The sequence below is a fragment of the Oncorhynchus nerka genome, linkage group LG20, assembly GCF_034236695.1.
Source record: "Oncorhynchus nerka isolate Pitt River linkage group LG20, Oner_Uvic_2.0, whole genome shotgun sequence".
Classification (NCBI taxonomy): Eukaryota; Metazoa; Chordata; class Actinopteri; order Salmoniformes; family Salmonidae; genus Oncorhynchus; species Oncorhynchus nerka.
Window position 1 is genome coordinate 56,064,481 of NC_088415.1, and position 18,492 is coordinate 56,082,972.

The following is an 18,492-nucleotide window of genomic DNA, read 5'->3' on the forward strand; positions in this document are numbered from 1 at the left end:
GGCTGGCCGGGCACAATCCTAAAATTTCGTGGAGACGGGGTTCTCCAGGGGTGGTCAGAGGAGTGTTCTGGAAGGTTCCATCAGTGCCACGTCGGTGGAGAGTCCAGACCAGGGTTCCACGGTGTGCATTCGCCACGAGTATGCCGATTTGGCAATCACTTTCAGTAAAAGGAAAGTGACTAAATTACCACCTCATCGACCGGGAAGGGATTGTGCGATAGATCTCCAGGTAAACGCTGCGCTTCCCAAGAGTCACGTGTACCCATTATCCCAAGAGGAGACGTTGGCTATAGAGACATATGTCACGGAGACTCTGGGACAGAGGTACATTCGGCCCTCCGCATCACCCGTGTCCTCGAGTTTCTTTTTTGTGAAGAAAAAGGAGTGAGGTTTGTGTCCGTGTATTGATTATAGAGGTCTAAACGCCATCACAGTGGGGTTTAGTTACCCACTACCCCTCATCGCTACGGCGGTGGAATCATTTCACGGAGCGCAGTTCTTCACAAAACTGGATCTCAGGAGCACGTATAGTCTGGTGCATATTCGGAAGGGAGACGAGCGGAAAACCGCATTTAGTACCACATCGGGCCACTATGAGTACCGCGTCATGCCATATGGGTTAAAGAATGCTCTAGCCGTTTTCCAATCCTTTGTAGACAAGATTCTCAGGGACCTGCACGGGCAGGGAGTGGTTGCTTATATCGATGACATACTGATCTACTCAGCCACTCACGCCGCGCATGTGTCTCTGGTACGCAAGGTGCTTGGTAGACTGCTGGAGCATGACCTATACGTCAAGGCTGAGAAGTGTGTGTTCTCCAAATGAGCCGTCTCCTTTCTGAGTTATGGCATTTCCACCTCGGGGGTGGTGATGGATGGTGACCGCATTAAGGCCGTGCGTAATTGGCCAACTCAGACCATAGTAAAAGAGTTGCAGCGGTTTTGGGGTTTTGCCAACTACTACCGGAGGTTTATCCGGGGTTTTGGCCAGGTAGCGGCTCCCATTACCTCACTGCTGAAGGGGGGCCCAGTGCGGTTACAGTCGTCAGCAGAGGCGGAGGGAGCTTTCAACATTTTGAAGGCGCTATTCACGGATGCACCCGTGTTGGCGCATCCGGACCCCTCTCTAGCATTCATAGTGGAGGTGGACGCATCCGAGGCTGGGGTGGGTGCCGTGCTATCACGGCGCTCGGGTACGCCACCAACTCCGCCCCTGCGCTTTCTTCTCAAGGAAGCTCAGCCCAGCGGAGCGTAACTATGATGTGGGGGACCGGGAGTTGTTAGCGGTGGTCAGGGCTCTGAAGGTGTGGAGGCACTGGCTTGAGGGGGCTAAGCACCCCTTTCTCATTTGGACCGACCACCAGAATCTGGAGTATATTCAGGCAGCTAGGAGACTGAACCCACGTCAGGCAAGGTGGGCCATGTTCTTCACCCGATTCCGGTTTATGTTATCATATAGACCGGGCTCCCAGAATGTAAAGGCTGACGCACTATCCCGCCTTTACGACACGGTGGATCGGTCCACCGAACCTACTCCCATCCTTCCCTCCTCGAGGCTGATAGCACCAGTAGTATGGGAGGTGGCCTCGGACATCGAGCGGGTGTTACGGGCGGAACCCGCGCCTCCTCAGTGTCCGGCGGGGCGGAAGTACGTGCCGCTTGGTGTCCGGGACCAACTGATTCGGTGGGCTCACATCCTACCCTCCTCGGGTCACCCTGGGTGGCGAGGACAGTGGGGAGCCTTCGGGGGAGGTATTGGTGGCCCACCTTGGCTAGGGACGTTAGGGTTTATGTTCCATCGCCTCCATCCGGATCGCCCTGCGCCTCGTCCTCCGGGTCAACCTCGAGGCCGGTGTCGGCGCGCTTCTGGAGCCGCGCGTCAGGGAGGGGGGTTATGTCACGAGTCCGACCGAAGGTGGCTCCCCTTCCTGTTCGGGTGGCGCTCGGCGTTCGTCGTCACCGGCCTACTAGCTGCCACTGTTTTCTTTCCTCCCCCTCCTTATGTGTTTATTGGTATCACCTGTTTTAGTTTGTTGTAATTAGTTGGGCTTTATTAGTCAGCCGGCCCGCCCGTTTCTTTGTGCGGGATTGACTTTTGTAACCCTGGTGTTTGTTATTGTCGAACATGTTGGTTTATGTTTGTGTATAGTGCTGGACTGTTTCGTTCCCCGTGTCTGGGGCATTTTGTTTTGAGCACCCAGTGTTTAGTGGGGTGGCCGTGGTTCACCGTGTGTGCATTAAAGGAGCACTATATTGAACTCTCTGTTTTCCTGCGCCTGACTTCCCACTCACGACACCCAGTACCTTTCATCTCTAGCTTCCGTGATTTTTGCAATTCGTTCCAGTCATTGGCAGCAGAGAACTGTAAGGAAAGGCGGCCAAATGAGGTGATGGCTTTGGGGGTGGCCAGTGAAATATACCTGCTGGAGTGCGTGCTACGGGTGGGTGTTGCTATTGTGACCAGTGAGCTGAGATAAGGCGGGGATTTACCTAGCAAAGGCTTATAGATGACCTGGAGCCAGTGGGTTTGGCAACGAGAGCATACAGGTCGCAGTGGTGGGTAGTATATGGAGCTTTGGTGACAAAATGGATGGCACTTGTTAGTAATTAGATATGTAGATGGGTGAGCCGGTCAAGGATCGATTCAGACAAAGTGGTAAATTGTATGACAAGCGACAGTTTATTCAGAGTGAAGATATCTAGTACAGCGTAATTACGGCTCTCCCGTTAGCTCGCACAGAACAGCAGGAAAAGAGGCCGTTAACAATCAGCACAGCCCTAATATATGGCACAGAAAGTAGGTTGATTCTAGAAGATCGGATCTTTGGATTGGTTCAGGCTGGGTGTAGTCTGTAGTCTTCCGCCATTGGCTCAGTTGTCTGTCCGTCATCGTGGAATCCTCCACAATGTTCGGCTAGAGAGGAGATTATGTGTGTGCGCTAGTTTGGCAGTAAGTGTGTAATGCGGGAGCTATCCTGTAGGGGACCCCACAGGCTTTACTGTGAGTTGTAGCCATGTATTTAGCAGTAGGTTGGTCACCTGCATAAGAAATAGCAATTCTTTACACACTGTGATAGACTTCATCCAATTTGCTGAGTAGAGTGTTGGAGGCTATTTTGTAAATGACATCGCCGAAGTCGAGGATCGTCAGTTTTACGAGTGTATGTTTGGCAGCATGAGTGAAGGAGGCTTTGTTGCGAAATAGGAAGCCGATTCTAGGTTTAATATGAGTCTGGAATGAGAGTTAGATCATGACTAGCCCTACTCTGCAGTAACTAACTTAGCTAGCTATAATTTTTTACACCTTTATGATAGCCAATTGTGGTAATCTTTTGATAATAACAATTGTTCGTTTTGAGTTTAAGTTCGAAAACCTAACTGAGTTAATAATGGATTTCAAATTGCTGAATGTTAAAACTTACTTCAAATATAATGCTTTCCCCAATCGTGAAAAGAGCTTGTGGAGCTGTGGAAATATTCTCTCTTCTTCTTTATATTCTTCTTATTCTTCTGTATCTTGCAACTAACGTTAATATTCTCTCCTCCTCATCCTCGATTTGAAAAATGCTCCACCGAGCGTCAACATAAATGCTTCTTTCAATAAGAGGTGAAATGAGCATCAAACTACCAGTAGCGAATGGCAGTTTGGGGTGGCACCCACCCCGGAAACCCCTCTGGCTCCGCTTCTGCATATATCCTCTCTGGGCTTCCATAGCTTTTTTTACAGTGGAGATGAAGTTTATGAATTGCGTAGTTGGGCTGATGAGACATTGGATTGCGCACTGAAATTGAACAGTGAATAGGCATTTCAATGTCATAGCCTTAGCCGGTGGTAATTTGTGGAATAGACACCGCCTGAAATGTGGTTTTAACCAATCAGCATCCAGGATTAAAGCCACCCCGTCTAAAAGGAAAGAAGTATGTTCTCCTTGTGATGTTCAGAGGCCGAGGAACAATGACCTTAAGTTCGGCAAAAGACTTTGGTACAGTAATCAAACACTTGGCTCAACATTTTTAGCAGTTGGTCTATCAACTCAGGGGAAAAAATATACAAAAGAATACAATCTCAGCTGCTGGAAAATATATTTATAATATATTTTGTACTAACTGTATTGCTCAAATTGATCCGAGAATATAAATGATGTAGGCCGAATCGAACATAAGAGAAGGGTTAAACCTGTAATGGAAAAGGGGAAAGAGAGACATTGGGAATCAATTCCATTAACTGGCAGCAACTGTATTTCACTCTGCTCGGTGGTTGTGGCTGGCTGGCTTAGGGCCTACTTGGCTGAGTGTGTGTCCAGAATGCCTGGTCAGGGTAAAGCGTAGGTATGGTAGGCCTAAAGGCATCCAGGTGCCTGCATCAATGATGCCCTTATGGACAGTCTGTACGCGTGTTCATGTTAGTGAACCTCCACACGAAGATCCCTTTAAGCATTTCTTAAAGGACACGTTCAGGTAGTCCCTTTGGCCCATTTGCTGTGTCTAGAAGGAGCATGAGAGAAAGAAGAGGGCGTTTAATTACAGTTCAGCCGTTCACTTACACAGGGCCACAGTGTAATTCCTCCAGCTGCAAGCCTCATTTGCATTTAACCATCAAGCCTGAGACGGAAATGGGAACGGGGTGTAACACACTCTATGAGAGCGGTAGCAGAAGAGAGAAAACGTGGTAATTACAGACTGCTTCCCAAATAGCACTCTATTTCCCTATAGTGCACTACTTTTGACCAGAGCCCTGTGGGCCCTGTTCAAAAGTAGTGCTTTATGTAGGGAACAGGGTGCCATTTGGGAAACCCCCATAGACCAAGCTGTGAGTTGGGAAAGGATGGCTTGGCTTCCTTCCTCATCCACCCTTTTCATCTGCTTGTTCAATGCTTCATTCTCCCACATACACCCATACACCCATACTCTCTAAACTGCACCACTACAGGGGGCTAAAAGCATTGTTTTTCGTAGACTCAGAATTCTGAAAATGCTTTATCACTATATCAGGGTCCCAAATGGCACGCTATTCCCCCATATAGTGCTATATAGGAAATACAATGACATTTGGGATGCAATTTAGATCTGGTTCAATACATTCTCCTAAGCTGGATGTTATCATTTAGGCACACACACATTTAGGTCATGCTTGGACTCTTGGCTGCAGTCAGTTGGCTACCACGCTTGCTCCACCTCTTTGTGCTGCTTATCAGAGCACATTTTTTACATACCTGCCTGTCACATGCTGTCTGTGTCTGTGATAGCAGGATCGTATTCGCTAGGCACCAAACCAAAGAAAACAGGGAGGGTCTACCATGTTCATCTTCCATTGCAAAATGTTTTGTTTTTGTTTTGAGCCCTAATGTATCTGTCAATTGTTAGCCTGGGAGACACAGAGATGTTAGGTCTCTATGGAGCACTAGATGGCAGACAGGAACACCAGACCCCCCATACTCAACTACACACAGAGTTATCATAACAACATCACAGATGGAGAGGGAGAGAGAGAGAACATTTGAATGGTAAAATCCCTTGTATTGGACTCTCCAGTACTTGAACATTCAACCCTCAGAAGTCATGCACCAATGCGCTGTGTAAGAAAAACAGAGAGAGAGATTGATTTTTTTGTCTTACTTTGTGACATCCTCATTATACTAAAAACACCACATTACCCCCCCCCCCCAAAAAAAAACATACATACCACCACTACTTCAACAAGATCACATTACACAACCCAGCACAATCCAATTCAGCACCACACTACAAAAATACATGTCAGAAATACAGACAGCCCCCCTAAACCCCCATACCTCCTGAAACATCTCCACATTATTCAACACTAAGGCGCACAGAGACCATCCCTTTAAATAATAACACAGGGTCAGTTGCCCCCTACCTCTGATCCGGTTTCTTCTCGTTAGCTATATGGCCAACTTGGCCTGCCCAAACATAATTTATTTTCACTGTTAAAATAACTGTGGGCCAAAACAAACATCCCCACAGAAAACACCACCCCCAACCTTATACACAGGCAGTCCAACAGAGACAATACCGGCATCACCCTCGTACACACAGGAAAAAAGCATGCAGAACAGTTTCAGTTGATACACAAGACGGACACCCCTCCCAGACCCCCGGGTCAAACCGAGCCAACCAGCTATTTCTGGCCAGGGCCACACGAACCACCCTTCACTGGAGGTCTCCTGTCCTTTTCAGCCCTGGGAGCTTGTCGAGCTCCTGGTACCCTGTCGAGCTCCTGGTACCCTTTGCCTTTGATGCTTCCTCACTGCCTTTCAGTTTTTAAGGTTCCTCACTTTGACACTGAGATCACACAACGCCAGGGTCGGAGTGTTACAGTAAAAGTCAGTAAGTCTTTCGGACCGTACTGCCAGTCCCCGGTCTCTGCTGTCAATTGTAGTTGCCGACCAAACCCTCCTGGGCTCAGGCAGCGTCTCATGGACCTCCCCAATGACCCTCAGTTAGCACTATTCGGAACCCTTGGGAAATCCCTACATTTAACCCCTAGCCTTCCCCTAACCCTAACCTAAACCATAGCCCTAACCTTAAGACATAGAGAGACAGAAAGATTAACATTGAGATTGAGTGTTCTATTCCTAATCACAATGCTGTCTTTGGTTCTTGTTCTCGCACAGACAACAATCCTGATATTTCAACAGAATGCCCACTTTGAGACACAAGGAGAGGCAGCATCTCTGCCGGACGGGTGTCTTCAGCAGGAGTGAAGTGTTCAGGTAAATAATGAATGGTTCACACACACGCACGCGTCACGGGCCACAGGAGGCAGGGTTGGGGAGTAACATGTAAGGGATTACAAAAACCGGTAACTTTAATCCGTTCTGTTACCAGCATAAATATTGTAATCAGATTACAGATACTTCTGAAAAGTTAGATGATTACTTCTAGGATTACTTTTAAATTCAGAAAGGATGCTTGCAAAAAAAATGACACTTTTCTGTTTTCTCAATGACATTCAAATCAGCATTGAAAATATCAGCCTGAGTGAGTCTGACCACAAGTCAGAGACCACTATGATGACACGCCAAATGTGTTTGATATATCCGGGAAAAGAGCAGGAATAGGCTTTGCAGGCTACAGTCCAAGCTATGGCTTTCAATGGTGCGACTGTTGTCGGCATCCACAGATTATCCCATTTAAATAAACGCTTGGAGGTAAGGATGACAGCAGTGGTGTAGTCTACGGCAATACGGATATCACTTATTATTGATATCTACATAGAGCATTGATGTGAATCACACTGCTGCTCTCTCATTTAACAATTTGCGCCTTACAGATTGTGGTTGTTTTGGATGGCTGTTCACAAATCTAAATGTGTATTTGAACCCAATAATGGTTGAATTCAACCATTATTGGGTTGCCTATCAATCAATCTATCAATCATTGTTTTTGAAAAATGTGCTCTTGCAACAGCTGCACAGTGTGGATCCAGGACTATGTAATAAAAGTGGGGCTTTTATTGCTCAATCTAATTCATGCTGATAAAAAAATTGACACATGCTCAAACCTGCAAACTTTTGATAGACTTAAAAGGGGCAATCTGTAGTTGCTACATCCATTTTTGGACTTATACATTATATATACACTACCGGTTAAAAGTTTTAGAACGCCTACTCATTCAAGGGTTTTTCTTAATTTTTTGTATTTTCTACATTGTAGAATAATAGTGAAGACATCAAAACTATGAAATAACACATATGGAATCATGTAGTAACCAAAAAAGTTTTAAACCTATCAAAATGTATTTTATATTTGTGATTCTTCAAATAGCCACCCTTTGACTTGATAACAGCTTTTCACACTCTTGGCATTCTCTCAACCAGGCACCTGGAATGCATTTAAATTAACTTCTTAAAAGTTAATTTGTGGAATTTCTTTCCTTCTTATAATTTGTTTGTTCAGTTGTGTTGTGACAAGGTAGGGGTGGTATACAGAAGATAGCCCTATTTGGTAAAATACCAAGTCCATATTATGGCAACAACAGCTCATATAGGCAAATAGAAACGACAGTCCATCATTACTTTAAGACATGACGGTCAGTCAATACGGGAAATGTCAAGAACTTTGAACGTTTCTTCAAGTGCAGTCGCAAAAACCATCAAGCGCTATGATGAAACTGGCTCTCATGAGGACCGCCACAGGAAAGAAAGACCCAGAGTTACCTCTGCTGCAGAGGATAAGTTCATTAGAGTTACCAGCCTCAGGCCTCCTGAGTGGCGCAGTGGTCTAAGGCACTGCATCGCAGTGCTAGCTGTGCCACTAGAGATTCTGGGTTCGAGTCCAGGCTCTGTTGCAGCCGGCTGCGACCCGGGAGACCCATGTGCGATGCACAATTGGCCCAGCATCGTCCGGGATAGGGGAAGATTTGGCCGGCAGATATGTCCTTGTCCCATTGCACACTAGCAACTCCTGTGGCGGGCCGGGTGCAGTGCACGCTGACACGGTTGCCAGATGCACAGTGTTTCCTCCAAAACATTGGTGTGGCTGGCTTCCCAGTTAAGTAGGCATTGTGTCAAGAAGCAATGTGGCTTGGTTGGGTTATGTTTTGGAGGACGCACAGCTCTCGACCTTTGCCTCTCCCGAGTCTGTACGGGAGTTGCAGCAATGAGACAAGACTAACTACCAAAAGGATAACATGAAATCTGGGAGAAAAACAGGGAAAAACAAAAAAAAAAGAGTTACAGGTCTCAGAAATTGCAGCCCAAATAAATGCTTCACAGGGTGAAAGTTACAGACACATCTCAATATCAACTGTTCAGAGGAGACTGTGTGAATCAGGCCTTCATGGTTGAATTGCTGCAAAGAAACCACCACTAAAAGACACAAATAATAATAATAAGAGACTTGCTTGTGCAAAGAAACACGAGCAATGAGCATTAGACCGGTGAAAAGTCCAAATTGGAGATTTTTGGTTCCAACCGTCGTGTCTTTGTGAGATGCGGTGAGGGTGAACGGATGATCTCCTCATGTGTGTTTCCCACGTAAAGCATTGAGGAGGAGGTGTTATGGTGGGGGGGTGCTTTGCTAGTGACACTGTCTGTGATTTATTTAGAATTCAAGGCACACTTAACCAGCATGGCTACCACAGCATTCTGCAGCGATATGCCATCCCATCTGGTTTGGGCTTAGTGGGACTATCATTTGTTTTTCAACAGGACAATGACCCAACACACCTCCAGGCTGTGTAAGGACTATTTTACCAAGAAGGAGGGTGATGGAGTACTGCATCAGATGACCTGGCCTCCACAATCACCCAACCTCAACCCAATTGAGATTGTTTGGGATGAGTTGGACTGCAGAGTGAAGGAAAAGCAGCCCGCAAGTGCTCAACGTAAGCGGAAACTTCTTCAAGACTGTTGGAATAGCATTCCAGGTGAAGCTGGTTGAGAGAATGCCAAGAGTGTGCAAAGCTGTCGTCAAGGCAAAGGGTGGCTATTTGAAAAATCTCAAATAAAAAATATTTGTTTAATTAACACGTTTTTGATTACTACCATATGTGTTATTTCATAGTTCTGATGTCTTTACTATTATTCTACAATGTAGAAAATAGTAAAAAATAAAGGAAAACCCTTCAATGAGTAGGTGTTCTAAAAAATTTAACCGGTAGTGTATATATACAGTACCTGTCAAAAGTTTGGACACACATATTGGTTTTCAATGGTTTTTCTTTATTTTTACTATTTTATACATTGTAGAATAATATTGAAGACTTCAAAACTATGAAATAAGACATATGTATCATATAGTAACCAAAAAAGTGTAAAACAAATCAAAATAGATATACTATTTGAGATTCTTCAAAGTAGCCACCACCTTATTCCGTTTGTAGCGCACTACTTTTGACCAGGGCCCATAGAGCTCTGGTCAAAAGTAGTGCACTATATAGGGAAAAGGGTGCCATTTGAGACAATGTGGCCAGCCACCCTTCATGTCCAGATGTAATCCAGATGGCTGGCCACAGTGGAGCCCTGATCCTAGCCCTCCCTCACTCAGAGTTCAGATATCAACCTCAATGATCCCTGGAGAAAGCTCCATCATAATTACATCACAGGATGCTAGCAAGGACTGAATCCATACCTTCCTAAATGTTCCCATATTCCCTATATGGAGCACTACTTTTGACTAAAACCTTAGGGGAATAGGGAATACAGATGTTGAATCTAATTTGATCACCTTGTTGCATGAGAACTTTCCTGCAACACACACATCTATAACGTTTAGAGGCTTAAAAAAGGCTTTAAAAAATACTTATAGAAAGGCTTTTAAGGTTTGTAATTTCCACTTTGAAATTTCAGACTTGGTTTCCCCTTATGAAAAATGTATCAACCTCTACCAAAAATGTCCATGAACGCACCCTTCTGTTCAGACTCCGGAGACGGGCACATCGTGCACCAGTCTCTTGACAACAAGGTTGATGAAATCCGAGCAAGGGTAGCATTCCAGAGGGACATCAGAGACTGTAACGTTCTTTGCTTCATGGAAACATGGCTCACTGGAGAGACGCTATCGGAGTCGGTGCAGCCAGCTGGTTTCTCCACGCATCGCGCCGACAGAAACAAACATCTTTCTGGTAAGAAGAGGGGCGGGGGCAAATGCCTTATGATTAACGAGACATGGTGTGACCACAACAACATACAGGAACTCAAGTCATTCTGTTCACCTGATTTAGAATTCCTCACAATCAAATGTCGACCGCATTATCTACCAAGGGAATTCTCTTAGATTATAATCACAGCCGTATATATTCCCCCCCAAGCAGACACATCGATGGCTCTGAACGAACTTTATTTGACTCTTTGCAAACTGGAATCCATATATCCTGATGCTGCATTCATTGTAGCTGGGGATTTTAACAAGGCTCCCTAAATTGTATCAGCATATCGATTGCGCAACCAGGGCTGGAAAAACCTCATCATTGCTATTCTAACTTCCGTAACGCATATAAGGCCCTGCCCCGCTCTCCTTTCGGAAAAGCTGACCACGACTCCATTTTGTTGATCTCTGCCTACAGACAGAAACTAAAACAAGAAGCTCCCGCGCTGAGGTCTGTTCAACGCTGGTCTGACCAATCTGATTCCACACTCCAAGACTGCTTCCATCACGTGGACTGGGATATGTTTCGTATTGCATCAAACAACAACATTGACGAATACGCTGATTCGGTGAGCGAGTTCATTAGAACGTGCGTTGAAGATGTCGTTCCCATAGCAACGATTAAAACATTCCCTAACCAGAAACCGTGGATTGATGGCAGCATTCGCGTGAAACTGAAAGCGCGAACCACTGCTTTTAATCAGGGCAAGGTGACCGGAAACATGACAGAATACAAACAGTGTAGCTATTCCCTCCGCAAGGCAATCAAACAAGCTAAGCGTCAGTATAGAGACAAAGTACAATCTCAATTCAAAGGCTCAGACACAAGAGGTATGTGGCAGGGTCTACAGTCAATCACGGATTACAAAAAGAAAACCAGCCCCATCACGGACCAGGATGTCTTGCTCCCAGGCAGACAAAAAATAACTTTTTTGCCCGCTTTGAGGACAATACAGTGCCACTGACACGGCCCGCAACCAAAACATGCGGACTCTCCTTCACTGCAGCCGACGTGAGGAAAACATTTAAATGTGTCAACCCTCGCAAGGCTGCAGGCCCAGACAGCATCCCCAGCCGCGCCCTCAGAGCATGCGCAGACCAGCTGGCTGGTGTGTTTACGGACATATTCAATCAATCCCTATCCCAGTCTGTTGTTCCCACATGCTTCAATAGGGCCACCATTGTTCCTGTTCCCAAGAAAGCTAAGGTAACTGAGCTAAACGACTACCGCCCCGTAGCACTCACTTCCGTCATCATGAAGTGCTTTGAGAGACTAGTCAAGGACCATATCACCTCCAACCTACCTGACACCCTAGACCCACTCCAATTTGCTTACCGCCCAAATAGGTCCACAGACGATGCAATCTCAACCACACTGCACACTGCCCTAACCCATCTGGACAAGAGGAATACCTATGTGAGAATGCTGTTCATCGACTACAGCTCGGCATTCAACACCATAGTGCCCTCCAAGCTCGTCATCAAGCTCGAGACCCTGGGTCTCGACCCCGCCCGGTGCAACTGGGTACTGGACTTCCTGACGGGCCGCCCCCAGGTGGTGAGGGTAGGCAACAACATCTCCACCCCGCTAATCCTCAACACTGGGGCCCCACAAGGGTGTGTTCTGAGCCCTCTCCTGTACTCCCTGTTCACCCACGACTGTGTGGCCACGCATGCCTCCAACTCAATCATCAAGTTTGCGGACGACACAACAGTGGTAGGCTTGATTACCAACAATGACGAGACGGCCTACAGGGAGGAGGTGAGGGCCCTCGGAGTGTGGTGTCAGGAAAATAACCTCACACTTAACGTCAACAAAACTAGGGAGATGATTGTGGACTTGAGGGAACACCCCCCTATCCACATCGATGGAACAGTAGTGGAGAGGGTAGTACGTTTTAAGTTCCTCGGCATACACATCACAGACAAACTGAATTGGTCCACCCACACAGACAGCATCGTGAAGAAGGCGCAGCAGCGCCTCTTCAACCTCAGGAGGCTGAAGAAATTCGGCTTGTCACCAAAAGCACTCACAAACTTCTACAGATGCACAATCGAGAGCATCCTGTCGGGCTGTATCACCGCCTGGTACGGCAACTGCTCCGCCCACAACCGTAAGGCTCTCCAGAGGGTAGTGAGGTCTGCACACCACATCACCGGGGGCAAACTACCTGCCCTCCAGGACACCTACACCACCCGATGTCACAGGAAGGCCATAAAGATCATCAAGGACAACAACCACCCGAGCCACTGCCTGTTCACCCCGCTATCATCCAGAAGGCGAGGTCAGTACAGGTGCATCAAAGCTGGGACCGAGAGACTGAAAAGCAGCTTTTATCTCAAGGCCATCAGACTGTTAAACAGCCACCACTAGCATTGAGTGGCTGCTGCCAACACACTGACTCAACTCCAGCCACTTTAATAATGGAAATTGATGGGAAATTATGTAAAATATATCACTAGCCACTTTAAACAATGCTACTTAATATAATGTTTACATACCCTACATTATTTATCTCATATGTATACGTATATACTGTACTCTATATCATCTACTCCATCTTTATGTAATACATGTATCACTAGCCACTTTAACTATGCCACTTTGTTTACATACTCATCTCATATGTATATACTGTACTCAATACCATCTACTGTATCTTGCCTATGCCGCTCTGTACCATCACTCATTCATATATCTTTATGTACATATTCTTTATCCCCTTACACTTGTGTCTATAAGGTAGTAGTTTTGGAATTGTCAGCTAGATTACTTGTTGGTTATTACTGCATTGTCGGAACTAGAAGCACAAGCATTTCGCTACACTCGCATTAACATCTGCTAACCATGTGTATGTGACAAATACATTTGATTTGATTATAATCCACATAAACATTCACATTTCCTGTTGCTGCAGGGTTATTTTCATGCGTAGAATACTGGCTCAAATTATGATCCTACATCTGTAGGGTACTATTTGGAATGCCCACCTTACTTTCCTAAGGCAGGTGTAACAAGTGCGCTGAGAGTTGGAACGCAAGTTCAGTGAGTGTTTTAATAAATAAAAGCAACAATGAACACGAAACACAAACAACGCACCGACATGAAAACAGAGTCAATAACACCTGAGTAAAGAACCAAGGGGAGTGACAGATATAGGGAAGATAATCAAGGAGGTGATGGAGTCCAGGTTAGCGTCATGATACAGAGTCAATAACACCTGAGGAAAGAACCAAGGGGACTGACAGATAAAGGGAAGACAATCAAGGAGGTGATGGAGTCCTGGTGAGTGTCATGAGGCGCAGGTGCACAGGTGTGCGGGATAATCAGTAGCCTGATGACCTAGAGACAGGAGAAGAGTATACGTGACAGCAGGCCCCTAGCTTCCACACTCCGATACACACAGATGCGGAAAACCTCCACCAAGCAGATCTAGAATCCTTCCTCTTCTGTTGGGCTCAATGTTACCTTGTGAATGTCTTTTGAAGTCATGTGAGGTGTATGCAGTAGAATCTCAAACCAAAGTAGGTCAATAAGGGTTTGTCTCAAATGGGACGGTATTAGAGCTCTATGTGCCTTGGTCAAAAGCAGTGCACTATATAGGGAACAGGGTGCCATTTGGGATGCAGACCCAGGCTGAGAAACCTTCCTCATCTGTTGGGCTCAACGTCACTTAGTGAATCTCTTTGAAGTCACGTGAGATGTATAGGAAGAGTATATGCAGAAGGCAGTAGGCTGTGGTCTGTGTTCACTGAGCTAATTCAAAGACATAATGAGCTACAGCACATCAATCCATCGTGGAGGCATGTTAGTTGTGCTGTCTAGTGTCTGTCTAATGTGGTAAAATTACTTTAATACAAACCCTATTCAGATGTCTTCTTTAATACTTTAACTAATATATTGTCAGTGCACTCAGAACAGCCAGCCAATCGACATGCTGTGACTTATCACATTTCCTGGTTATTATTACAGTCTCCTTGACGACATAAGAAAGGAAGTGGAACCTTTGAAGGGATAATTGCTTGACTTTCTGTGACATCTCAAGGGATTGAGAAGTCTAAAGACTATGTTTAAAAAGCTGCTGTGTGTTGAATTAAAGCACGTTTAGGGGTTAGGACAGCTTAAAGCTCATGAATAATGTCGTAACCAATTGAATAACATTTCACCTTCTCTCTATACCAGACAATAGCCTTGTACTTTCTTATTTTCTGGAAATCATATCAAATCCACTTTAAGCCATAGAGCATTGTTTGGTTATTTTCTTGAGTGAAATGTACGTTTTGAAAATTGAGTTTTGAAGTTCCTCACAATTCTCAGCCAGTTCAATATTTCCAGTTATTTCAATTCTTCCTTTGCCTCTCCACCAACCACTACTCAACCACTACACAAATTACTGTAAGATTACAGCGACATGGAGAAAAGAATAAAGACATTGATGTCTTCAACATGAAACAGAAGATATTGCTACATTTATCAGGAATGTTGGAAGAGGAATTTACCTCAAAGGAATTTTTAGAAAACAATTAACACCTTATTTTTTAAAACATGATACTGTGCAGAGGTTAAACATGTATCTTTGCCAGGTAGTAGCACTGTAGCACTAATTCCCAAAAGTTTTTGGGACACTGTAAAGTCCATGGAGAATAAGAGCACCTCCTCCCAGCTGCCCACTGCACCGAGGTAAGGAAACACTGTCACCACTGATAAATCTACCATAATCAAGAATTTCAATAAGCATTTTCCTAGGGCTGGCCATGCTTTCCGCCTGGCTACCCCTACCCCGCCCAACAGCTAGTAACCCCCACAGCAACTTAACCCCCCCCCCCCTCCGCTTCTCCTTCACCCAAATCCAGATAGCTGATGTTCTGAAAGAGCGGCAAAATCTGGACCCCTACAAATCAGCTGGGCTAGATAATCTGGACCGTCTCTTTCTAAAATTATCTGCCACAATTGTTGCAACTCCTATTACTAGCCTGTTCAACCTCTCTTTCGTATCGTCTGAGCCAAACTGTTACAGACTTATATCCATCCTGCCCTGTCTTTCTTCGAAAGTCTTCGAAAGCCAAGTTAAAAAACAGTTCACCGACCATTTTGAATTCCACCGTACCTTCTCCAATATGCAATCTGGTTTCCGAGCTGGTCTTGGGTGCACCTCAGCCACGCTCAAGGCCCTAAACGATATCATAACCGCCATCGATAAAAGACAGTATTGTGCAGACTTCTTCATCAACCTGGCCAAGGCTTTCGACTCTGTCAATCACTGCATTCTTATCAGCAGACTCAATAGCCTTGATGACTGCCTCGCCTGGTTCACCAACTACTTCTCAGATAGAGTTCAGGGTGTCAAATAGGAGGGCCTGCTGTCCGGACCTCTGGCAGTCTCTATGGGCGTGCCAGAGTATTCAATTCTCGTGCCGACTCTTTCCTTTGTAGATATCAATGATGTTGCTCTTGCTGCTGGTGATTCTCTGGTCCACCTCTATGCAGATGACACCATTCTGTATACATCTGGCCCTTCTTTGGACACTGTGTTAACAAACCTCCAAACGAGCTTCACTACTCTGGACAGTTCTGACTTAGAATATGTGGACAACTACAAACACCTAGGTGTCTGGTTAGACTTTAAACTCTCCTTCCAGACTCACATTAAGCATCTCCAATCCAAAATTAAATCTAGAATCGGCTTCCTATTTCACAAGAAAGCCTCCTTCACTCATGCTGCCAAACATACACTCGTAAAACTGACGATCCTCGACTTCGGCGATGTCATTTACAAAATAGCCTCCAACACTCTACTCAGCAAATTGGATGAAGTCTATCACAGTGTGATCTCATTGGCTCCAGGTCATCTATAAGTCTTTGCTAGGTAAAGCCCCGCCTTATCTCAGCTCACTGGTCACAATAGCAACACCAACCCGTAGCACGCGCTCCAGCAGTTATGTTTGACTGGTAATCCCCAAAGCTAACACCTTCACCTTCCAGTTCTCTGCTGCCAATGACTGGAACGAATTGCAAAAATCACTGAAGCTGGAGACTTATATCTCCCTCACTAGCTTTAAGCATCAGCTGTCAGAGCAGCTTACCGATCACTGTACCTGTACACAGCCCATCTGTAAATAGCACACCCAACTACCTCATCCCCATATTGTTATTTTTTGTTGTTGTTGCTCTTTTGCACCCCAGTATTTCTACTTGCACATTATCATCTATCACTCCAGTGTTAATGCTAAATTGTAATTATTTCACCACTGTGGCCTATTTGCCTTACCTCCCTAATCTTACTATATTTTTCTATTGTGTTCTTGACTGTAGGTTTCTTTACTCCATGTGTAACGCTGTGTTGTTGTCTGTTCGCACTGCTTTGCTTTATCTTGGCCAGGTCACAGTTGTGAATGAGAACTTGTTCTCAACTGGCCTACCTGGTTAAATAAAGGTGAAATAAAAAATATTTAAAAAATATATATATATATATATATATATATATAAAAAACAACTTCAAACATTAAAACATTACAGCAGTTACATTGCGTGTGTGTGAGCGAGAGAGAATCATTGCACTTTATCTCTGTTCTCTTGCTTTCATTTCCATTCCTTTCTAGTGGTGGAATGAGCTGATCTCACAGGAGCACCTCCTCTTCACCTCCATTTAGCTCATTCTGTCTGAAGCCCTTCGATCGCATTTCCCCATCACCTCCGAACGCACGTAATGCAAACACACACACAGGCCTATTCTCTGCCACCTTGGCTTCCAGTTCTCTGAGGCTGCCTGCAGAACCCTTTCTGATTAAAACTGAATGCAGAGGAGAGGAGAGAAAAAAAGAATGATGCAGAGGCAAATAGAGTAAGGAGAATGACGAATGTGGTTTTGAGATTGCTTTTGGTTCCTCCTTCACAAACTCCTAGATGTGATACTGTAGCTTCTGCTTTTAATAATCTGTGCCTATAAAGGTGTGTCATGCTGTATAAGGTGTATGCTTTCTCAGATAAGGAACGTAGTGAGTGACATGACCTCAATTTCTTTCGGAGGATATGAAGTTTGAAAAGGCACAGTGAATGCATCCCAAATGGCACCCTATTCACTATACAGTGTTGGGTGCCATTTGGGATGCAGCGAGTGTCATCTCTATGTACACGGAGCAAAAATATAAATGTAACATGTTAAGTGTTGGTCCCATGTTTCATGAGCTGAAATAAAACATTCCAGAAATGTTCCATGCACAGATAAATCTTATTTATCTCAAATTTCTTGCACAAATTTGTTTACATCCCTGTTAGTGAGCATTTCTCCTTTGCCAAGGAATATCAAGAAGCCGATTAAACAGCATGATCATTATACAGGTGCACCTTTGATGGGGGCAATAATAGGCCACAAGAGGAGTGGGACAACTTTCCACCATCCACAGCCGGATCAACTCTATGCGAAGGAGATGTGTCGCGCTGCATGAGGCAAATGGTGGTCACACCAGACACTGACTGGTTCTCTGATCCACACCCCTACCTTCTTTTAAGGTATCTGTGACCAACAGATGCACCTATATTTCCAGTCATGTGAAATCAATAGATTAGGGCCTAATTAATTAATTAATTAATTTTCCATTGACTGATTTCCATATATCAATTGTAACTCAGTAAAATCTTTGAAATTGTTGCATGTTGCGTTTATATTTTTATTCAGTATAAAGGACATTTTCCTCCATACTTCTGAAGGTCTTTTGCAGCCATTTGCATACCGTGTTTGCCATTAGTCAGTAGTGCTGTGTAGCAGTAGCAGAATTGTTGCATAGAGAAACTACGGTCATGGTTGAAATGATGTGTCTGTATGCACATACACACAGACACACACACACACACACACACACACACACAGACGGCTGCTGTCA